Raw genomic sequence first — 21971 nt, forward strand, 5'->3', positions numbered from 1 at the left:
GACACCTTCCCGACGCCACAGGCGTATCGTTACTTCGGTAAAGTTGCCGGAATCGGCTTTGTAATTAATATTATATTAACCCATAAATAAAAACCCATATATAGTGGGGCCGGCCCCAATAGTCATAGATTTTGGAGGTTATAGTGTTTCAAACTTACCTTGTAAAGTGATTGGTCGGGAAGGACTAGCAAATATCTGATTTGTGATTCTGAATTTCTTTCCAATGTCTCTGTATTTTAGGATCACTTTTGAAAGCACCATTTTTACCACCTATAGTGATAGTTTAAATGACTTTTAAATATACTTATTTGTTGAACCAGTCCAGAGTTGTAGACCATGCACTCCTACAGTTTTTTTATACAAATTAAAATTTAACAAACTTGGTAATATTTAAATTAATATTAGTTTATTAGAAGTTAAAGCAGCAAAACAATTTTCAATCTTTGCAATGTTACTGCTAATTTGGTAATAAAGTACAGATGATATGGTGTGTCTGCTACTAGCGCACTCTATGAGTGACACTACACTCGTTTGATTCATCAATATATTTTTTCTTCCTGTAATTCACCATGATCTTACCACCTTAAATCTGTACGCCAGTTTGTCTGTCAAATAATGTTGTAGAGGTTAGTGGTTTAAGGAAATCAAATATTATTTGAGTGAGGCTGGAGGTATTGTGTAGAAAGTTCGGTTATATAATTGTTAGCCAATCCGCATGAGTCCAAAAGTGAATCGTAAGACAGGTAGGCATTATAAATGTAGTCAATATTATGCGTGACACCACACGTTTGTCAATTTAGTGAGGGTTCACGAGTCATCAAATGTATTTTGTGATAGTCATGTATGTCCAATTCAGAGGCGGCTCAGTATCACCTCTTCTTGACGAATTGGTTGGAAAGAGGTGGAGCTCCGTCTTTTATCGTTGCTTTTAATTTCTCTTAACTTATTGTTCTTCCTGGCATGACATCTCTGGTTCCAGTTTTCCTTCACTGAATTACCTATTCTCAGAAATAATCTCATCAGCAAAGTGATAAAAGGGCAGTTTTAAAATTAAAAAGAAGGAATTTTTTTTTCAAGTCAACCCCCCCCCTTAAAAAAGTTAAGTGAGCCTCGGTTTATCACAATTACTTCGTAGCAGTAATGTTTTCGAAGATCATGTACCTTCCTTTAGTTATCCCAGCCTAATAACACAAACAACGCTTCTATTGACTTCTTTAACAATTACAAAATTTTCACTCAGGTCCTGGAAGTGATAGCTGATGAGCGTATTGGCTATTTTTAACAGTTATCTAGCATCTATTAATAATAATAATAATATTTTATTGCTTTTAGAGTGTACACTCGTAGCAAGGACTTGACCCATGCAATTACAATACAAAACAGATACAATGCAATGTAATTACAATATACAAAACAATAATTTCATGTTTAAAGAATAAACAAAAAAAAGAAATGATCAGATATAAGATAAACACAAATAGAACAGAAATGTAGTAATGAAAAAATAATAATAATAAAATAAATAAATCCTTAATTCATTAATTTAAAGCAACCGAACATAAAATTATGCTATTTATATTTTACTATACCTTATATTTTTCAAGGCATTGACCAAAAATATCAAAACATAATTTGAAGCTAAGAACTGGTTAACAATTTTCTGTAGGTCAAAATTTTGACTACAAAATTAAAAACAATAATTTGGGTAGTGGTTGTGAAGGTAAACAAATTGCAGAATATTTCAGTCCTATCTGAACTCGTCTGTAAATAAGCGGGAATTAAATTGTTTCTAACGCCTTCAAACATCGGGCACTCCACTAGACAATGAGTCAGTGAATCCGAGCTGCCACAAAGTTTACATCTCTCATCGCTGACAAATATAAATTTTTCATTATTGAATAGTATTCTGGCGCTTTTTAGGTTGGCTAAGCGAATTTAGCTCACAAGCCTTATCTTATTTATATTCAAACAAACTGAAATGTAAATAAACTTCTTGCCTTCCCAAGGCACTTATATGCCTGTAAAGGATAAATAACTGGAGTCCAATACAAACCGTATGTCTTCAGACAGGAACTTATTTCGAAATCTTTCTACAAGGCTGTTGAAATTGGTACGCACGAGTACCAGGGTTCAAGGATAATAGTATGTCTTCGGAGCCAATAGCAAAAAACATTGCTTTAAGTACAGAAAACCAGTTTAGTTCAGGTTTATTACAACTAGAATCATCTAAAAAGATGAGACTCTTAAGGCAGTTATATCTAGCATCTATCAGATTGATCATTATGGAAACATTGTGACTGTTTTGCTTGGTTGAGATAACAAATCTCTTGCGATTTCCAGCCCTAACAATATAAATAACATAATATGATGAGATTTTTTAAAAAAATGTTTCCCTGATCACCTGACTTCAAAACTGTGAAAAATAAATTCGATGATTGACCGCATTGCTTCCATTTACTGCGAGTAAGTAAAAGTAAAAATGTAACGCATCATTATTATTATTCTTTTTTAATTAAAAAACTGTTTTTTTTTTTTGTCAACACTGGACAATTTTCCCGCTTTAGATCAACTACTGTTGCGATGTGATGACCCCTAAATGTGTGTTGGGCCCTAGATCGCACTGCTGTAAGATCGCTGCAGTCGATAAGTAGTGAGATTAATTTATGATTAAATTCAAACAGTGTTATTAACGGTAATAGAGTGGAATGCTCAATAGTGGGAGAACGGTACAGCTGGCTGGATTATCGAGGGTCGCATATCGCATCGCGTGACATCATGTTCGAGGATGGTACACTTGATCAGATATCGACAGAACAATCTCCTGGTCGGTAATTAGTGTATCGTGTCTAACACATTTCGCGCATACTGTGAATCAATCAGACTATCTAGTTCAAGCAGTCCGACACTTGGTTCCAGTACAGGTTACCCTAGATCAGAACTTGGATAAAATTATTCCCACGATTGTGTCAAACTCCAGTTAACTTTTTTTTTTGTTTTCACCTTCTCCTTATTAATAATAATACTTTATTATTTTTTAAATGTACAAACAATAAATTAACAAAGAAGTAAACTTAAGTAAAGAAAAAACAAAACTGAAAAAGATGAACAAGTATTAAAAACATGGCAAATTGCCGTCTGCCAGTGTTTACTACGTTCATTACATATCAAAATAACAAAATACGAATATAATATCACTTGAAATAAAATAAACTAAAAATAAAAGAATAAGAAAAAGGAAAAATACTGAATAAATCAATAAAAAGAACCACTTGAATCAAATTAAAAATAATATCAATATACCTAAATATAAACATACCAAGACAAATTACCCAGAAGCATATATGTGAAAATCCATTAAATAAATTTATAGAGCAAAACATAAAAACAAAACAAAATTAAATAAAAGAGTAAAAAAATACTAAAAGATGTCTGAAATCCATTCAAAACTTATTTTCCAGGCATGGCGGGCTTGAAATCAGGACGCTGCATGAATCCTTGTCATTTAAATAATTTAAAATTTCCCCCCTATTAAGGAAACCTTCGCCAAAATACAGTACTCTGAGTTCCGACAGAAGAGAACACTCACCCAAAAAGTGGTATAATTCCTCTTGAACATTCGAGTTACATAGAGAGCACCTCTTGACATCTGGATCTCTTTGTAACCAAGGTCTGTAATTCAGGAAAAGTAACTCACCCCTCAGTTTGAAAAAACCAACGCAGATCACGGAATTCCAGGTGATTAAAAAATGACATTGTAATCAAATCTCTATGCTCAGAAATCAATACTCTGTAGAGAAGAAAATGGTCAGTACTCAATGCCCGATCTACAGCCTCCCCTCGGCGGGCGGCCTCGATTTGAGACACAAGCCCAGAGAGAGTAGCGTTCCAACTAGGCAAACTTTCTAAGGATCCAGAAAAGTTCAAATTGTAAAGACGAGATAAGGAGCGCCAGTGTTTAAACCAGAATGCATTTCTTTTTATTATTTGAAGAGCCGTGATCTTAGTAAGACGAAAATCATCCATCGACAAGACTTTAAGGCAGTATTTAATATGCAACTTTAGTGTAAAAGAATGAATAGAGTCCAAAGCAGTCTCAATGATTAACATATAATTGGGAGTACAAGAAGGCAGAGCAAACAACTTTTTAAGAAAAAAAACGTTGAAACTTTTCCAAGTAGTCAAAGGATTGAAACCCCCATATTTGGCAACCATAACACACGACAGCCCTTCTCCTTACTACACTAGGTTGATTTCGAGTTTTCACTTTGAGATCTACTGAGTCCAAAAAAAAAGTACTTTTTAGAAACTCAAAACCGCATCAAATTCGAATTTAATACCTGGTTTTGCGGTAACATCGGATCTGACAGTAAGCTTTTGGATAAAGAGTTGCCACTTTAGCGAAACAATTTTCTAGTTTCATGGGGTTTTCTAAGAAACAGTTTTTATTGTTTAGTTTTAACTTGGACTTAATGCACATAAGTTATTTCTTTTCTATTCACTTGAAAAACTAAAAAAAAAAAGGTTTAAAGACAATTTAAGTGTGTAAACAGCGGTAAAAGTCTTGTGAGTGCCACGAGATATTTGACTAAAAGTTAAAAAATGACAGTGAAACAAAATGAAATGATAAGGACCATGGGTTTTACTACCAGTGTGGTTTTTGCTTTATCATCTTCTCTGTTCTCAAATGATTTCGCAAAATACCGATCGCAAAACAATCAGACAGAATATAAGAAAGAATTTCCAATATTCCTGCGCCGAACCTGGAGACACTGCAGCACACCCTGTAAAACAAAAAGAGAAGTGAAGTAATCGCCTATTTTTCAGACAGAGTTTAACTTCCAACTAGTTAGGTGTCATGGACGGGGGCTGAAGCACATTCTTTACTATCAATATTTTTTTTCTAACAAATAAGAAGTAGCTAGGGTAGGAATTAGCTATGTGGTTAGCGAATACTGGATTCCCACGCCGAAGGTCCCGGGTTCGAATCCACCTGCTGACCTTTAGATTTTCTCTTCCTAGGAGCTTCTTACAGCTCACTGTCCGGTGATGGACGCTGTCCGGAGGCCGGCAGTGCACTGAAAAAACCTCCAGGCGCCAATAACCTTAGATGTTGACGCGCCTTAAATCATAAAAAAAAAAAAATAAATAAAAATAAAAATGATATAGCTAAACAGCGTTAGCGTATCAGAAGAATATGGTATGTTTTACAAGAACAAAATACAGAAAAGTAAAAGTGTCAGGTGATCGATTGCCTCATTTGTAAAACGATGGGGGGAAAAATACGCAGAAATGAATGGACTTTTTTTTTGAAAAAATCATACTATGTCAGAAATGGAACATTCTATAGGTAGAGTGGAAATGATCTGTAACCAACACGCCAAAGACGATCTCATCTGCCGGCAATTTCATATTTAGCGTCTCCTAAAAGATTAAAAAAAATGCTGTTAATTAGCTTACACCACTACCCAGTTCTCTGTATACAGGGTGTACACGGAGGAGAGGTTGAAACTTCGGGAGGTGATTTAGCAGCTCAAATGCAACAAAAAATATTCTCTTCACTTTGGCCCGATTCTCAATAGTGTCCAAGATATTTGCATTTTTAACTTTTCCGTCTCGATATTCGCGTTTTCCACCATAAAAATGGCCGTAACTTTTCTATCCTTTACCCTACAACAAATCTGTTTATTCCAAACGAAAGAGCATTAAATTTCCTATAAATCTGCTTAACCCAGAGCCACAAATCGTTTCTTACAAACAATGAAATTTTTACTTTAACGTCTAAAAAATTCGTTCTCGATGATTTCTGTTAAAATTTTCAACTAAATTTTTTCAATGATTAATGAATCAAGGAGTCACCCAATTACAGGAAATGTTGCACATTTATTGAGCTTCAAGACCATATGGATTTTTTTGGTTTTTAATGAAAACCCTACCCCGAACAGAGAGGTGTAAATGCAGAAAACTGGGAATTTGCGTAACCGACTTTTCACTGATATCAAATTATTAATTGACTCGTATGTCAATTTTTGGAGAAGGAACCAAAAAGAAAAGTAACCATTTTAGTTTTGAACAATTATTATTTAATAAAACGGAAGTAAAAAATACAGTAGCAATAAAACACAGAAGTAATAAAATACTTAAAATTGACACAAGTGAATAGAATATTTTTTGAATGCGTTTGAACCGCTGAATCACCTCCTGAAGTTTCGAGCTCTCCTCCGTGTACACCCTGTATATAATTTAGACTTCCACAAACGAATAGACCAACGAATATTGAAAGAATTGGCAAACATATATGAAGCTGGAGCGATTGTTAAGATGTATACGTGGCTGATTTGTTTATGGACATTGCAGATAAAAATGATACTTGCCGAGAGATCTGTATAATACAGGTACTTGGATACCTGTATCATGCAAAAATAGTACATGATTCAAGACAAAACCGATAAATCAAGCCAACGTGTACAGTTTTTTTTATTAAAACTGTCCGGTAGGACAGTTGTATAAGGGTTGACCATCAAAAACTGCACGAAAAAGCGTAACGTTGAAAAACACCCAACTTTGACAATTTTTTTTCTCTTTTTCTATAAAAGATAAAATTCCCAAATTTTCTTTATAATATAGGGCAAACCCTCCTTTATGACTGTAATTTTTTTGCAACAACCCAGATCTAATAGGTTTCGAGAAAAAAGTTGCCAAAAATGAGCAAAAACGGCTTTTTCAAAAAATGTTCTTGTTCTTGTTCTTGTTCTTCTTCTTCTTCTTCTTGTTACCTTTTTTGTAAACAACGTAGCGCCTAAACGCGTGAACCGATTTTCATGAATGAGGTGTCATTCGATTCGGAATTTTATGTAGATGTGCCTTTTGGGGGTCTCGATCCTGTACATTGAATGGGAGAGGAGTTAGCCCCCTTTATGTAAGGCCCCCTCCAAAATTATTATTACTAATTACTCTGTAAATCTTGGCCCGATTTTGATAAAATTTGGTAGGATGATAGGGTTAGGGCTCCCCTACGTAACATTAAAGCGACGATCTGCTCTTACACTTGTTAAGGGGAAGTATAGCAATCGTTGCAAATTATCGACACGTGAACCGATTTGCATGAATGAAGGGTCATTCGAATCGAAATTTTGTACAGATTTGCACTTTAAAAGTCTCGACGCCGTGCCTCATAAGGAGGGGAGTTTGCCCCACCCAAATAAGGCCCTTTCTAAAACTATTATTACCAATATTTCTATAACGCTTAGTCCGATTGTGATAAAATTCAGCTCGAATAAGTGGTTAAAGCTCCTCTACGTTGCTGATGCTCTTGCACCTACTAAGAGGAAGTACTGCAATCATTTAAATTATCAATGAGTGAACCGATTTAAATCAATGAATTGTCGTTCGATTAAAAGATCTTTGCCTCTTTGCCTTTTAGGAAGAAGTACTGCAATCTTAGTTTATTTTTCTTACTCCTCTTAAAAGGAAGTACTGAAATCGCAGTTTAATTTTGCTATTTACGTACAAATACCTTCCTATGTTATTCAAAACGCTTTTTCAAAAAAATTGTTATTGAGGATGGTTTGGGGGAACGCAACTATAATCATTCTTTAAAAAGATCTCTCCATTGGTAGTTACGGTTTCGACTTAACACCTTATCAGATTATAATGGTAGAATTGTTTATTCCAAATTTTAAAAAAATCTGTAAAGAACATATGTAACTTTGTAAAATAAACAAAAAGGAAAATCTACCCAAAAGGTACAAAAATCTCCTTAACAAAAACTTACAGTTTAAAATGTTAAGTATAAGGGTTGATTAAACGCCAAAAGGTACACAAATCAGCGAGTACTCAACATTTCATTAATTCTTCATTAATAGTTAAGTAATTCTACTGCATTAATTTTCATTAATAAGTTATTTTTTAGAATTTATTAGATGTCACAGACCCTTATGCTGGCCACTTCATTTATAATATTTTTTTGTTATAATTATGATAAATCACATAAATATGTACATGCATGTTAAAGTAGAAAAAGACAAAGAGTAGGCTACTGTCTTGAATTCGTCTTACCGAAATATTCGTGAGCACAATTAACACACAGTTATAACAAGTAGATTATTAAACAATAATTATTCATTTCTCTATTGTAATTTAATTTAGTCCCCCTAATTTTACTTATAGTAAAATACTGGAATAATTAGCTGTCCTAAAAATATGCATATCTTATTTACTTTATATTACATATATACAACATTGTGGGAAGAACACCTAGATTGAGAATGTAATTGAAGAAAACTATATTATTTGTGATAAAGCCAGATAATTATTACCTATTATTATAAACGTTTGACTACTACATAAAATAACAATTACTTTAATCGAAGAATGAACTTAAACCGACGATTTTTATTTAAAAATAAAAATAAATAAATAAAATAAAGAAAATCATTGGTGTAAGTTTTTTATACAAAAAAAGTTTTTGAATTTTTTAGCCTCCTAATTTTTTTTTATTTTTTATGTTTTTCTTTTTAACCTGTAATTAATAGTTGATTATAGATAACTAGATATTACTGTCAATCTACAGTGCTACTTGAACATATATTTTGTAGACGAAAATGGCCAGCATAAGGGTCTGTGACATCTAATAAATTCTAAAAAATAACTTATTAATGAAAATTAATGCAGTAGAATTACTTAACTATTAATGAAGAATTAATGAAATGTTGAGTACTCGCTGATTTGTGTACCTTTTGGCGTTTAATCAACCCTTATACTTAACATTTTAAACTGTAAGTTTTTGTTAAGGAGATCATAGAATGATGTTATACGGTACACAGTAAATACGCATTTATCAAGTTGGAATTAAGGCTTTAACTTGTAACTTTTAATTTTATTCAAATTTGAATTTGGAATTAATTGCTAGTTTAACTTCAACATTTTAGAACTTTATTGTAATGGCAGATCATTTTAAAGGAAGTTTAATTCCCTGCATATAACAAAAACTAAACTAAAATAATCTGTGGTAAAAGATTGTTTAAAATGAAATTGATCGATCTACATGTTTTCAACGGGTTTGCAAAATTTAAGGAAATATTTTTTTAGTCATTTCCGAGAAAAGTATTCAGTAAAGGCTCACTTGGGGTTATCCAATTTTAATTAATATTATTATTATTTAAGGCGCGACAACATCTGAGGTTATTGGCGCCCGGAGCTTTTTTCAGTGCACTGCCGGCCTCCGAACAATTTTCTCTTGTTACAGACAACAACCGGACAGGGAGCTGTAAGAAGCTCCTAGGAAGAGAAAAATCTAAGGGCTAGGCAGCTGGGATTCGAACCCGGGACCTCCGCGTGGGAATCCAATACGCTAACCGCATAGCTAATCCCTTCCCTGATTTTTATTGATATATGATGAAATTGTTAACACAGGCCTTGAAATAGTCCGCCGCACTTCCGGAAGAGGCATCTCTTTTATTGGTGGTCAGTGAGAGGACCACTATATTTGGCGGTGCCGAAAAGCGCTGCGTCGCTCATGTACAGTACTACGCGGGAAGCACGCGTCACGGCTCCGAAAACAGTGTAAAATAACAGTCAGAAGTAGGAAGAAAGGCAAAGCACTATAACTAAACCGGACATTGACCATCTCATTAGCCAAAAGCAGGTCCATAATTCCCACAGAAATGTCTGGGCAGTCTGGTGATTTAAATTTACTTGTACTTTATTTAAAATATTCTATTTGTTCCCGTTTTGTTCTTTTACTTTAAAATAGTTTGTTTTATAGTTCGGCCCTCCAACAGTCTCTGACGGACAGTGAACTGGCCCCTTGTGTAAAAAGTTTGGGGACCCCCTTCTTTAGATAAAAGGTTGACATGGCCCTTCACTCAAAAAAAAAAAAAACTGGTGAAAAGTTTTCAAATAAAAGTGATAGGCCTTTAGAATATTTATTTATTTATTTGTTGTTTTTGTGGTCTTGTTCGCACATTAACCATTACTTTATATGAGGGCTGGAAAAAACCAACATATTGGTATGCACAATTACAGTTGGCTCCTAGCGCCTCAATTTACCAATATATCGGTGGAAAAAAAACCAGCCCTATCTTTTCCCAATATTCAATTTGAGGAAAAGCGCAGCCTCTTTCCCTTCTTTCTTCATCATGACTGCCACTCTTCTACAACATTCTTCTTCGTGGCTTCCATGAGATAAGGATATCTTGAGCGCTGCGTACTGACTTATTCCTTCCTAGAACAACACAATGGTCTCTGAGTGTGACTTCGTTATTTGTTGTGAGCTTAGAGTGGTGTAATTAGTAGTGTAGTTACGATAGTATTTGTGTGAGTAATTAAGAACTAAAATCGAAACTATGGAGTCTCGCTGCATCCTATAATTTTATTTTATTCCCTGCTAATGAATTTGTAAATAATTCGTAGCGCATCAGTATTCATTATAGCTAAAATACTTTTAGCGCTACAGAGAAATCGTACATGTGTTACCAAATTGCTTTAGGAACTTGTCTCTATTTCTGTTATATCTGCTGCATCTAAAGAAGGAGGTGATCGATGTCCCCATCCTCTCCCCGCTATTGCAATCACATTTAGGACTAGCTAATAACTTAATTTTATGCAGATGCAGATTTGTGAGATTATGGTTGAACCTCAATCGCATTATTATTGTGTAAAATTGCCTGAAGTTGGTAGAAAATCATCGGAGTAATTTTAGGCAAAAAATTATAAAAAACTTTTTCAGTAGCAGTAGTAAAGTTGTATTTATAGTAGAAGGATTGCTGCCAACATTGTACGCCAAAAATACAACAAATAATTAGATAATAAAAGCGAATATTTATAAATTTTTAGGTTTTTGTTTTCCTGTTCTAAAGGTTACAAGCACTTGGTAAAATATTTGAGAGCGTGGTACAACCCTCATATTGCAGTGATAATTTAGTCCCTGGTCGTCGATATTCTAAAAAAGAAAAAAGGTGGAGGATTTGGTAGAACCGCAATCTAGTTTTTTACACTTATCTATATTATTTTGTTAATAGAAAGTTTACACTTTCACCCTCTATAATGGCTGCTGTAGGTTGGGGAACAACAGCGTGTCGATATAAGATTCTCGCCCAATCACCACACCCTGATCACAACCCCTGTCAGTTTTAAAATGATAGCTTCCCATTGGCCAGTTATACGCATGCGAAGTTCTACCGGCCCCCGCCCCTTACCACAATAAAACATTTATTTTCTTTCAAAAAGATTCAACCCCCTTTCTTATTATAGAAAATAACTCGCCAAACGACCATTATAAGGTTGTTTTAACTCAAAATTTGTAATGTAAATTATTTTTTGAAAAGCCTGTATAGTGGTTTATTACTGTGGTTATATTTATTGTAGTCAGTATTTTTTTTATATTTATTACTCCTACATTTATTACAAAAATCTGTGATTGCGTGTGTAAGTACAACAATTTAATTATTAATTTTTTTTAATTAGATGTCGAATCTCTTTTAGAAATTAATTTTTCCTTACAATTAATAAATGATTACAACTTTTTCTTTCTCTTCGGGTTGTAAATGAAAGAATGCATTTTTTCTTTTGTTTCGAATACACTCTTGTTTATTAAATTTAATAAATCCTATTTTTGAACAAACTTACTCCTCATTAAAAAGATACAGATGTTGCTAGAGCTGGCCAAAGAAACTTCAACTAAATTGCAGGCATAGTTCAGCTTGAGATGTAATTTCAGCTCGATATTCATAAATTTTATATTTAAAAATGATATAATTTAAGCGGAGAATTTTAAAGAATCAGTATTTTACCTTGTTTTTCCCATAAACCTATAGGGAGTAGCCCAGAGGTGGGTAACAACTGGGTAATTTGCATCGTCCCGCAAAACGTCTCTAGCACACGTTTATCTATCCCACTGTTATGCCAACTCTTTACATACTTTAATGGCAGTATGAGTGAGGTACCCTTAATACAGGTCCACACTCTTCTAGGGATACATTCTTTAGATGTTAAGAAAGAATTTTGGGTAAAAAAAAACAAGATAAAAAACCATTATTCATGCTTCCTTCATAAAAATCTGGTCCAACAAGTTGATTCCCAATAAGAACATACTAAATACCTAATGGCTGTTTGATGTTGAGTTACGAATATGATTGATAGTTTTTCTTCGGCCAATCAACTGAAATCCCAACGTTTTTTTGATTTACTTTCATCCTTCTTCTTATCTTCATTATAAAAACTGGATCTTTTGACCATTGACCAGCTATAAATTCAAAAAAAAAAAAAAGTTCATGGTTTGTACCACATAGGCTTGTACCAATTTCCCATATAATTAGGATTCCTGAAGGGTACATGTAAAATCGCTGGTTATCGGCGTAGCTTTCGCGTTCAGGAAACTATTTATCATACATTCGAATGGTTCTAATCTTATCACATTCTAAAAAGTTGAATAAGCATCAACAAGTAACAAGTTGAAACACTATTTTTGGCACTTTATGAGAATAACTAATAATGATTTATGTTTTAAAAGCATAGAACACATATAATAATTAAATTTTAATTTTCTAGCTTGAAAGTTTAATAAAATTGAAGATTTAGCAAACGTGTTTCAATAATAAACAGTAAAAAAAAAAATTGTTCGCAAAGAAAAACTGCTCAAAAAAGTTTACTTTTAATAATTTGAGGAACCTATAACTGATGTGTAAATTACATCATCCCATTTAAAACAAAAAATGTAGCTGTTGCCTATATCTTGGCTCTGAAAACACAACAATAAAGATTTGTTCATTCAAGTTGAGTTCAAAGAAAGAATAAAATCTAAGAATACCCTTAGTTTTTTAAGTTTTAATTTTTCTACAACTTAGTAGTTTACCGGAGTAAAAAACGATTTCCATGTGCATGTAGAGAATTGAAGTGAATGTAATCATAAAAGTTGAATCAATTCCCTAGTAGGGAATTGTTTGAGTAGCGTGGATTCATTGTGAATAATTAAACACTGTGTTTACGGTTAATTAAACTCCACTTTTTGTTAGTTACATCCTATTCTCCTCAAATTCTACCAATTACTTACAATAATTTTTCAGCTTAGCATTTTGTTGGTTAATCATTAGATCAACTAGATTTAGAAATGTCTAACGCCCGACTAATATACTATAGATGAATGAACCAAGATTTACTTGGGCCTAAAAAAGTATATTCAGTTAAATTTTAAATGAACAACTAGCCTTGGAAGATTTTAGCATTTGAAATTTCCCATATAATTCGGATTTCCGAAGAGTGCGTGTAAAATCGTCGGTTATCTGCGTATCTTTCGCGTGCAGAAAACCACTTAGCATAAATCCGAGAGAAGCATGAACATAAAATCGCAAAATGTAAAAATTTGTTTGTTTTTCTTTGCCTTCTTTTTTGGCATTGGCTTTCGCCATACAGCCAACATCGTCTAGGTGCTTATCACTAAAATATCACTTACTCTCCATTCTTACTTATAAATACATTCGCTTCACACATTCATCCCTCTACTATATACAACTATTTACATAAACTACAACTAATGGATGGATCAGTACACTATATTCCTGCCATCCTTATAGCTTAACCGAAATTAAAAACACGTAATCCTTCTCTAATCATTTTCTTCCATTCATTCTAATCGGCTATAACTTTGAAATACATTCATATTTCTTTGCTAGCTCTGCTACAGATTTAAGCACATAGATGTTAGTGGAGAATATTATGTCTTCATAGCGAAATGGTGCATCTAGATACCTGTATAAGACGTCAAACATTCGTTTCCTTTCTACTACATAACGTGGACATATCATTATTATATGTTTTGAAAACCTCCTCAAAATGTGACTAGATACAGTAATCGTGCAGATTTTGGAAATGGCTTTCTCACCGTACACGAAAAAAAGTTGTGTTTACAAACTGGCCAACAATCGGACTTGGGACTTGTAAATTAACTTGGACATAAAATACAGAAAATGTAGAAAAGAATTCCCTTTTCAATTTTAATTAGTCGAAGAAAATTACATTTTATTTATTTGCTGACAGAAATAAACGCAAAACTATGTATGAAAATGGTTTATAAATTTTCCATAAAACTAACCTAAAGTGAGATTACAAGTGCAGCAGTCCTTCTTTATCACTGCTTATACTTTCCTCCATTTACCCTACACATAATAACATAATTACGGAGTAAAAGGATGGCAGAGAACGGATTAGCTGAGTGGTTAGCATATCCTATATTCCGACGCGGAGATCCCAGGTTCAAATCCAGCCGCTGGCCCTTAAATTTTTCTCTTCCTAAGAGCTTATTACAACTCATGGAAATTGTTGACGACTGTAACGAAAGAACAATGTCCAGAGATCGACAGCGAATTAAAAAAAAGCTTCGGACGCCAATGACCCCCAGATGTTGACGCGCCTCGAAGTATAAAAAAGATGTGAAAGACTGTGTGCCGTCGTTACTTCATATTGTAAGTTCAAAAAACTGTAGAAAAAGGACGGAATTCCAGATCTGTTTCTTTTTAAAAAGTGATTTCTAATGTCAAATAACCGTGTACTAGAGCAGGGATGGATGTTACAGACTTTGTCGTCCTTACTTCATATTGTAAGTTCAAAAAACTGTAGAAAAATTCGAGAATCCAGATTTGGATCATTGTAAAAAGTGATTTTTAATCACAAATAACTAATTACTACAGCAGGGCTGGATGTTACAGACTAGTGGTCCTAACTTCATAATATAAGTTGAAAAAATATTGAAAAAAGGCGAAATTCCGGGCTAGATTAATCGAAAAATGTGATTTTTAATCACAAATAACTAATTACTATAGTAGGGCTGGATGTTACAGACTTAGCCGTACTTACTTCATCATGTAAGTTCAAAAAACAGTGAAAAAGTCGGAATTCCGGGATAGATTCATTGAAAAATGTGATTTTTAATCTCAAATAACTAATTACTAGAACAGGGCTAGATGTTACAGACTGTGTCGTCCTTACTTCATGATATAAATGCATAAAACATTGGCAAAGGTCGGAATTCCAGATTTGGTTCATGGTAAAAAGTGGTTTTTAATGCCAAATAACCATTTACAAGAGCAGGGCTGAATGTTGCAGACAATGTCGTTCTTACTTCATAATATAAGTAGAAAAAATAATGAAAAAAGGCGGAATTCCGGGCTAGATTCATCGTAAAATGTGATTTTTAATCACAAATAACTAATTACTAGGGCTGGGCTAGGTGTTACAGACTGTCGTCCTTACTTCATCATGTAAACTCAAAAAACTGTGGAAAAAGTTGTGGAAACGGCCTAGGTTCACCAAAAAGGTTATTTTTAATCTCAAATAACCAATTACTAGAACAGGCTAGATCAGCGTTTCCCAAAGAGTGGGTCGCGACCCGGCACCGGGTCGCAGAAAAGTTCAGCTGGGTCGTGGCAAAAATTGTAAAAACACAAAATATCTATAACATTTTGCTCTAAATTTAATATTTTTCGAAACTTTTTCAAGTACTGCAGGTGGCAACCCTTTACCACAGTTTCCTACCGGACCGTTTAAATTCGGATGCTCTGATTGGCTGATTTCGATTCATCATTCAGTGCCTTCTGTCGATATTGAGTAGGAAGAAATGCTTAATCTTAGTGAACAAGAAGTTGATAATTTAATTGAAATTTCATGCGACACCGATCTTAAAAAAGTGTTTGAAACTGTACCACTAATTAATTTTTGGTTGCGCTGTCAAAAGGAATATCCAAGCGTAAGCGAAAAAGCGATACAATTTTTAATGCCTTTTGTCACCACTTATACGTGTGAAACTGCGTTCTCAGCCTTGGTGTACTTAAAAAGTAAGTATCGAAACAGATTGGATGTCGAACCTAATTTGAGAATAAAATTAACATCATTAAGTCCTAATTTGAAATTACTATGTGATGAAAAACAACATCATCCTTCGCACTAAGGTCAAAATATGTAAAACAAAATTTACTTTAAGTTTTAAATGAAGATAATGGATTGTCTTTAATTACTTACGTCTTTGTTATATAATTATTTTGCAATTTTTGTGTATGAAATAAACAAACAAATAACTTGAATTTTGATTTTTGTTAAGAAATAAAATTTGTTTTGTAAATAAATGTTTTTTTATAAGGTGGGTCGCGAAAATATTTAAAATCTCGTACCGGGCCGCGGTCAAAAAAGTTTGGGAAACGCTGGGCTAGATGTTACAAATTGTGTTGTTTTTACTTTAAATTATATATTCAAAAAACTGTAGAAAAAGTCGGAATTCCCAATTTGGTTCATTGTAAAAAGTGATTTTTAATCTCAAATAAGAACTTTTTAGAGCAGGGCTGAATGTATCAGATTCGGTCGTTCTTCGTTTATTATGTATGTTTAAAAATTGAGGAAATGAGTTCATAAAATTGTTTATACGCTCACCATTCTTTATTCTCTCGCTATGTCAGTTTCATTTCTGCCCTTATATTTCAATTTACTCCCAAGTAATTAAATTCCCTTCCTTTTAATTTGGAATTTCGCATTCTCATGAAGAACATTGATTTTTTGAGTATTTGTTTTGATTTAGTATTTGTTTTGATCAAATACTGGTGAGAATCCAGTAGATTTCAACGCTAGCCGTAGTTTCGTGTGGAGGGCTGAATCTTTAGTTTATAACAAAACTATAAAAACTAGGTGCACATTTATGTTGTAAGACGTTTCTTTTTCATTGAGTTGTCTTTTTATGAATGAATGGCTTTTACGGTTCCGAAGTTTACTATTTGTATTTCGTTTCGTAAATATCCTCAAATCTCAAACAGGCCTTATTCAGAGGGTCCGTTTCTATGATGCTGTGATAGTTGCTGCATTTTCTCTTATAATAATTTTATGATATATCTTAAAGTGTATTCATCTGGCAGTTCCTCCCCATTTATTTATTCAGCCATCTATCTCAGTAAGATAGTTGACAAAGTTATCGGGATAACTTTTTATTAATTCAATTAACACTTAACAATTAACTCCCAGCACCTGCTGTTTTTTCAATTTCCATGTTTTTCACAGTTTCTTTGATCTCATCTGTTGTAATAAGTGATATAACAATATTGATAATATTAAGTGTATATTAAAAGATAAAGTACATTAAACACACTACATTAAAAAAAAAAAATTGCTGAGTTTGAAAGACTTTTAACAAAATAAAATTACTTTGCATGATACAACACAGAAGTAAAGCGATATTGTCTGAATCATATGTGAATATTTATTTTACTTACACATGATTCAGGCAATGTCCCTAATTCTTTCTTGTTAGCCGATATTTCTTACCAGATTAAAAGTAAATGTCAAATTTTCCATTTCGAGTTTTTCGCGGGTAATGTCAATTTTGAGATCCCCTAAGTCATAATCCAAAATCAAAACCACCAGTCCGCCAGGTTTAATGGTTATTGCGTAGGACCAACCTCCGTTTTTTGTTTTGTTTTATTAATTAAACTCATCATACCCTCAAGATGAAGACTTTTCGGTTTTCCTTTCACTTCTTGGCTCTGAATGTTTCATTTTAAAACCTTTAAGAAACAGTTCCTTCTGCCAATAGTACAACTCAATTGTAACTTGTCCTACAACAGTCTATCAAATACAAAATAAAAATGTCGTTAAATAATACATTCAATAAATGATCAGTTGAATTGCGTACTTTGACTGTTACTGAAGGAAGATCTCAGACAATTACAAATGGTCCCCATACAAACCATTTAGAAAGTCCTTTCATTTTGATTTAGATGGATAATTTTGTAATTTTGTTTAAGCCAGATTTAATAATCTCCGTCACCTTAAAACTAAGGACTTTTCTTTTAAAATAAATTCATTTACTGAACTGAATAATAATGTGAAATGTAGAATTATAATGTAAACACAAGTGTTAAAATAATGAAAAGAAACTGATTTATACATAGAAATTAGTATGTTCGATACAAAACTTAGAAATAGAAGTAAGTTACTTCTAGATATATCTGTTATTACTATATAAGTTACCAATATTTATTTTATATATTCAAATTCTAAAATCTCATGCTATTTGTGCTTTTTTTTCAGTTAATTTTAATTTTTATTTGAACTCATATGTAGTCTCTTCATAAAATTGATGCATGTAAATCTGAATACAGTTTTCAAGACATGTTTTAAGACAAAATTTTAGAACTTCAAAGACCGTAATATCTTTTATTCAAACCCATGAATAGAGGCAGTCTTAAATAACCAACATACTTGTCTAACGAATTCACTTTAAGAAATTATGTATTCAAACTGGGTGAGGCTTAAATTTAAATCAACTTTATTGTATATTAAAAAAATGTTTAAGAGCATAAAAAAGTATTATAAAAATCAATTAAATTAAAACAATAACAATTGTGCATCGACTGATCGAAGGAAATGTATTTTATGACCTTCGGCTTCGATTTTCATAGCTATTTTCACAGATATTTTTCATTGCAGATAGCTTTTCAGTTGCAGATGCATTTCACAGATAGCTTTCATTGCAGGGTGAGATCTATTTTAATGTGTATGTATTTTCCAATTTGTGTCAAGAAAAACAAACTAAAAAATTGTTACAAGTAGATAATGTCTTGTCAAAAGTTGTATGTTGTTTACTTGAATTTTGCTTGTAAAATAAATGCTCTGAGTTTAACTACAAATGTTTCGAATAATTAAATATACATACAGATTCGCTCTTCTCTTAATGCAATTTTTTACAATACTCATAACTCATTATTTCTTAAAATAAGAATTTTAACTTTTTTTCTTTTCATAGCCGGTTTTGGATTCGCATCCACCATCTAAGGTTTAATTATCAATTGGGTGTAGAGAATTTGTTTTCCATTTTTAACTATTCAGCAAGTGTAAAAACATTATAGGTGAAAGTCAAATTTTCAAATGCTATGGTTTAAGCAAATTGAGGATTAAGGGGGTCTTACAACTAACTCTTTTTTTGTGTCTAGCCCCCTCTAGAACATTTTATAAATGCACCATTACCATGCCTAGAACAAATCATAATCGTAATTTTTGTATGTAAATTTATAACTTTTATTTAAAATATTTTTCCTAAAAAATAAGTACTTCTGGGAAAAAGGGTTTCCTCTAAAGTTCGATTTTTGAGTAATGTACGGTCCTAACTGAATAAAGAGGATTAAAGGTGTTGTTTAAATCGAATAATTATTATTTATTACTAGTACTATTTGAAGGTGTTTGATTTTTTTAGCGCTACCCATCATTTAATCGATTTCCACATCTCAGAACATCTGGGGGTGGCTTTCTTCATTTATTTGGCTGACAGCCGACCAAAGCGCGGGTTAGAAACTAGCATAATACTTGTCAAACTGTTGGTGAACAAGATAGGTTAGAAGAGTGGCTGTTCCAAGAGGGTGCAACTTGCTGAAGGCGGCGCTAGCCACTTGGGAATATGGACGGGTGACGCTGGTTCTGGCGGCCAGAGACCGATACAGTCTGCAACTGTACAGATAGTCAAGGCTGACTAAGTAGCAAAGTCGCCCTCCTGTCATACTCAGATATCCGCACAATTATTTCTAGCTAATACTCACTTTATCTCTTTACACCACTTTAATGCAGAAAATATTTTTTTTTAAAATATGATTAGCAGTGCTTAAAAGTTATACAATATATCTGTCCTAAAAATATAGTTAACTTCAACATTATAAACGCGCTCACTGTAATAGAATAACTGTAATGTAAATACTAGTGTTGGAGAAAGAAATAAGGTCAAAATGAATAAGTTTGGACGACGAATTAGAATAACAGTTTAGAAGACCAGATTTTTTTCTTCATACTCAATTCTGCATGTTCATACAATTTTCTCACTCTTACTGTTTTAATAGAGTTCAAAACCTACACTATATCTTCACTTAGATATTTATTTTTACATTAATAATAATAATAGTAATAATAATAATACTTCATTTACAAGATTAAAGAAAAATAAAAAAGAAATATATAAATAAGTATTTAACGGCATGGATTGAAATCCTTCTGCTGGAAGCAGACATGCACATCAAACAATAAAAATGTTAACAGTTATAAAAAGCATAGAAAGAAAAATAAAATAGTACAGGCAAGAAAAACTGGTGCGAAAAATAGAATACATTTCTTTGAAAAGACTTTAAATGAATTAAATAAAATAAACATAAGGAACCCAGAAAAAAGCTAGAGCTAAAAGCAGAATGAATGAAGTATATTTACAAAATATATAATATAATAATATATAATAAATATAATATTATATATATAATAATATATATAATAAATAATATACATAAACAGAAAAGTATGTACTTATTACAGAATAATATCCAATTAAACATAAATTAAATTATAAACAATGTAAAATTAAATAAAAGTACACTAACAAAAAATTCAAAATAACTTTTCAGATAAAATTAATTTCGCATCTTAGACAATGGCTCGTAGGCCGTCTGTCGAGTAGTTCTATTTAAGTTTATAAATATAAGTTCGAAAGTGGATGATATGTAAACTACAAGAGTAATCATGTACACAACAAGCGATGAGGGGCTAAACAATATAATAATAATAATAATGTTATAATTGTATATTATTAATTTATTTTAATTTTTATTTATATATTAATTACGAGGGTCATTCAATAAGTTACGAAACAAATTATTATTGCTCAAAAACGGTTTATTGAATCAGTACAAAACTTTGGTTACTTTTTAACATAGTCCCTAGCAACACTTATACACTTGTCCCATCTTTCTGCTAATTTGTAAATGCCCTTGGCATAAAATTCTTTGGGTTGATCTCGAAGCCACTTTTGCACCTGATTTTTTACCTCTTCATTGGATCGAAAATGTATCCCTCGTAGACCATCTTTAAGGGGTCCAAACAGTTGGAAGTCTGATGGGGCGAGGTCGGGGCTGTAGGGGGGATGTGGAAGGATCTCCCATCCCAGTTTCTGAAGTTTTTCTTTCGTCAGCTGTGCCGTATGTGGACGGGCGTTGTCATGAAGCAAAATCACGTCTTCAGTCAAGAGCCCACGGCGTTTCGTTCGAATTGCAGGTCTTATCTTGTTTTCCAGCATGTCACTGTAGTACTGGCTGTTGATTGTTCTTTGGCCTTCAAGAAAATCACAATAAATTGGCCCCTGAAAATCCCAGAATACTGTAAGCATGACTTTACCGGCAGATGGCTGGGTCCTGAATTTTTTTCCGAATGGGAGAAGTCGTATGCTTCCACTCAAGGCTCTGTCGTTTTGACTCTGGCTCATAGTGGTGGATCCATGTTTCATCACACGTTACAATCCTTTTGAAAAAACCTTCTCCTTCAGTCGAATATCGATTTTTCAACTGTTGACTGATTTGAAGCCAGGTTTCTTTTTGAGCGTCCGTGAGTTGTCTGGGCACCCATCTCGCACAGGTTTTCTTGTACTGCAGCTTGTTGTGAATAATGTTATGGACAGTTCCAACACTCGCGTTTACTTTTTCACTTATCAGTTCAACGGTGATACGCCTATTGTCCCGAATTAACGCGTCAATCCGAGATTCGAGAGAGGAAGTCCCAACTTTGATCGGTCGTCCACTGCGTTGCTCGTCAGAAACTTTTGTACGGCCACTTTGAAACTGTTCTACCCATTTGTAAACGTTCGAACGATTCAAACAATTGTCTCCGTACACTTTTAACATTCTTTTGTGGATTTTACTACCTTTCTCACCTTCCGCGACTAAAAATCTGATCACGGCACGTTGTTCTTCCACGGTGCAATTCTCGAGCGGACTCGCCATCGTTAACTGAGTAAATTTGAGGTTATGTTTACAAAATATAATTGAACAGCTGATCAGATGTCATCGCAAGGTTGCCAACTTTATGTCCTGAAAGTTTCATACGGATCAATTTAGCTGTTTTTGAGCAGTAGTAATTTGTCTCGTTACTTATTGAATGACCCTCGTATTATAATAAAATTCCGAGCATAATATTTT

General features: G+C 33.2%; 1 protein-coding gene across 2 annotated transcripts in view; it reads left to right on the forward strand.

Annotated features, from left to right (window-relative positions):
* Positions 1 to 445: 445 nt before the first annotated feature.
* The window catches only part of LOC141462033 (paired box pox-neuro protein-like), a 41389-nt gene continuing 19863 nt past the window's right edge, over positions 446 to 21971 (forward strand). The window contains exon 1 of one of the 2 annotated variants that reach the window (XM_074143603.1): positions 446 to 743. The gene's annotated coding sequence lies outside the window, so the exon portion shown is untranslated. Of the gene's footprint in view, positions 744 to 11239; positions 11425 to 21971 lie in introns of those variants that run through there. The other variant, XM_074143604.1, reaches the window with a different exon arrangement.

The sequence above is a fragment of the Rhodnius prolixus genome, unplaced genomic scaffold, assembly GCF_049639745.1.
Source record: "Rhodnius prolixus isolate KJV_2025 unplaced genomic scaffold, Rpr scaffold_12, whole genome shotgun sequence".
Classification (NCBI taxonomy): domain Eukaryota; kingdom Metazoa; phylum Arthropoda; class Insecta; order Hemiptera; family Reduviidae; genus Rhodnius; species Rhodnius prolixus.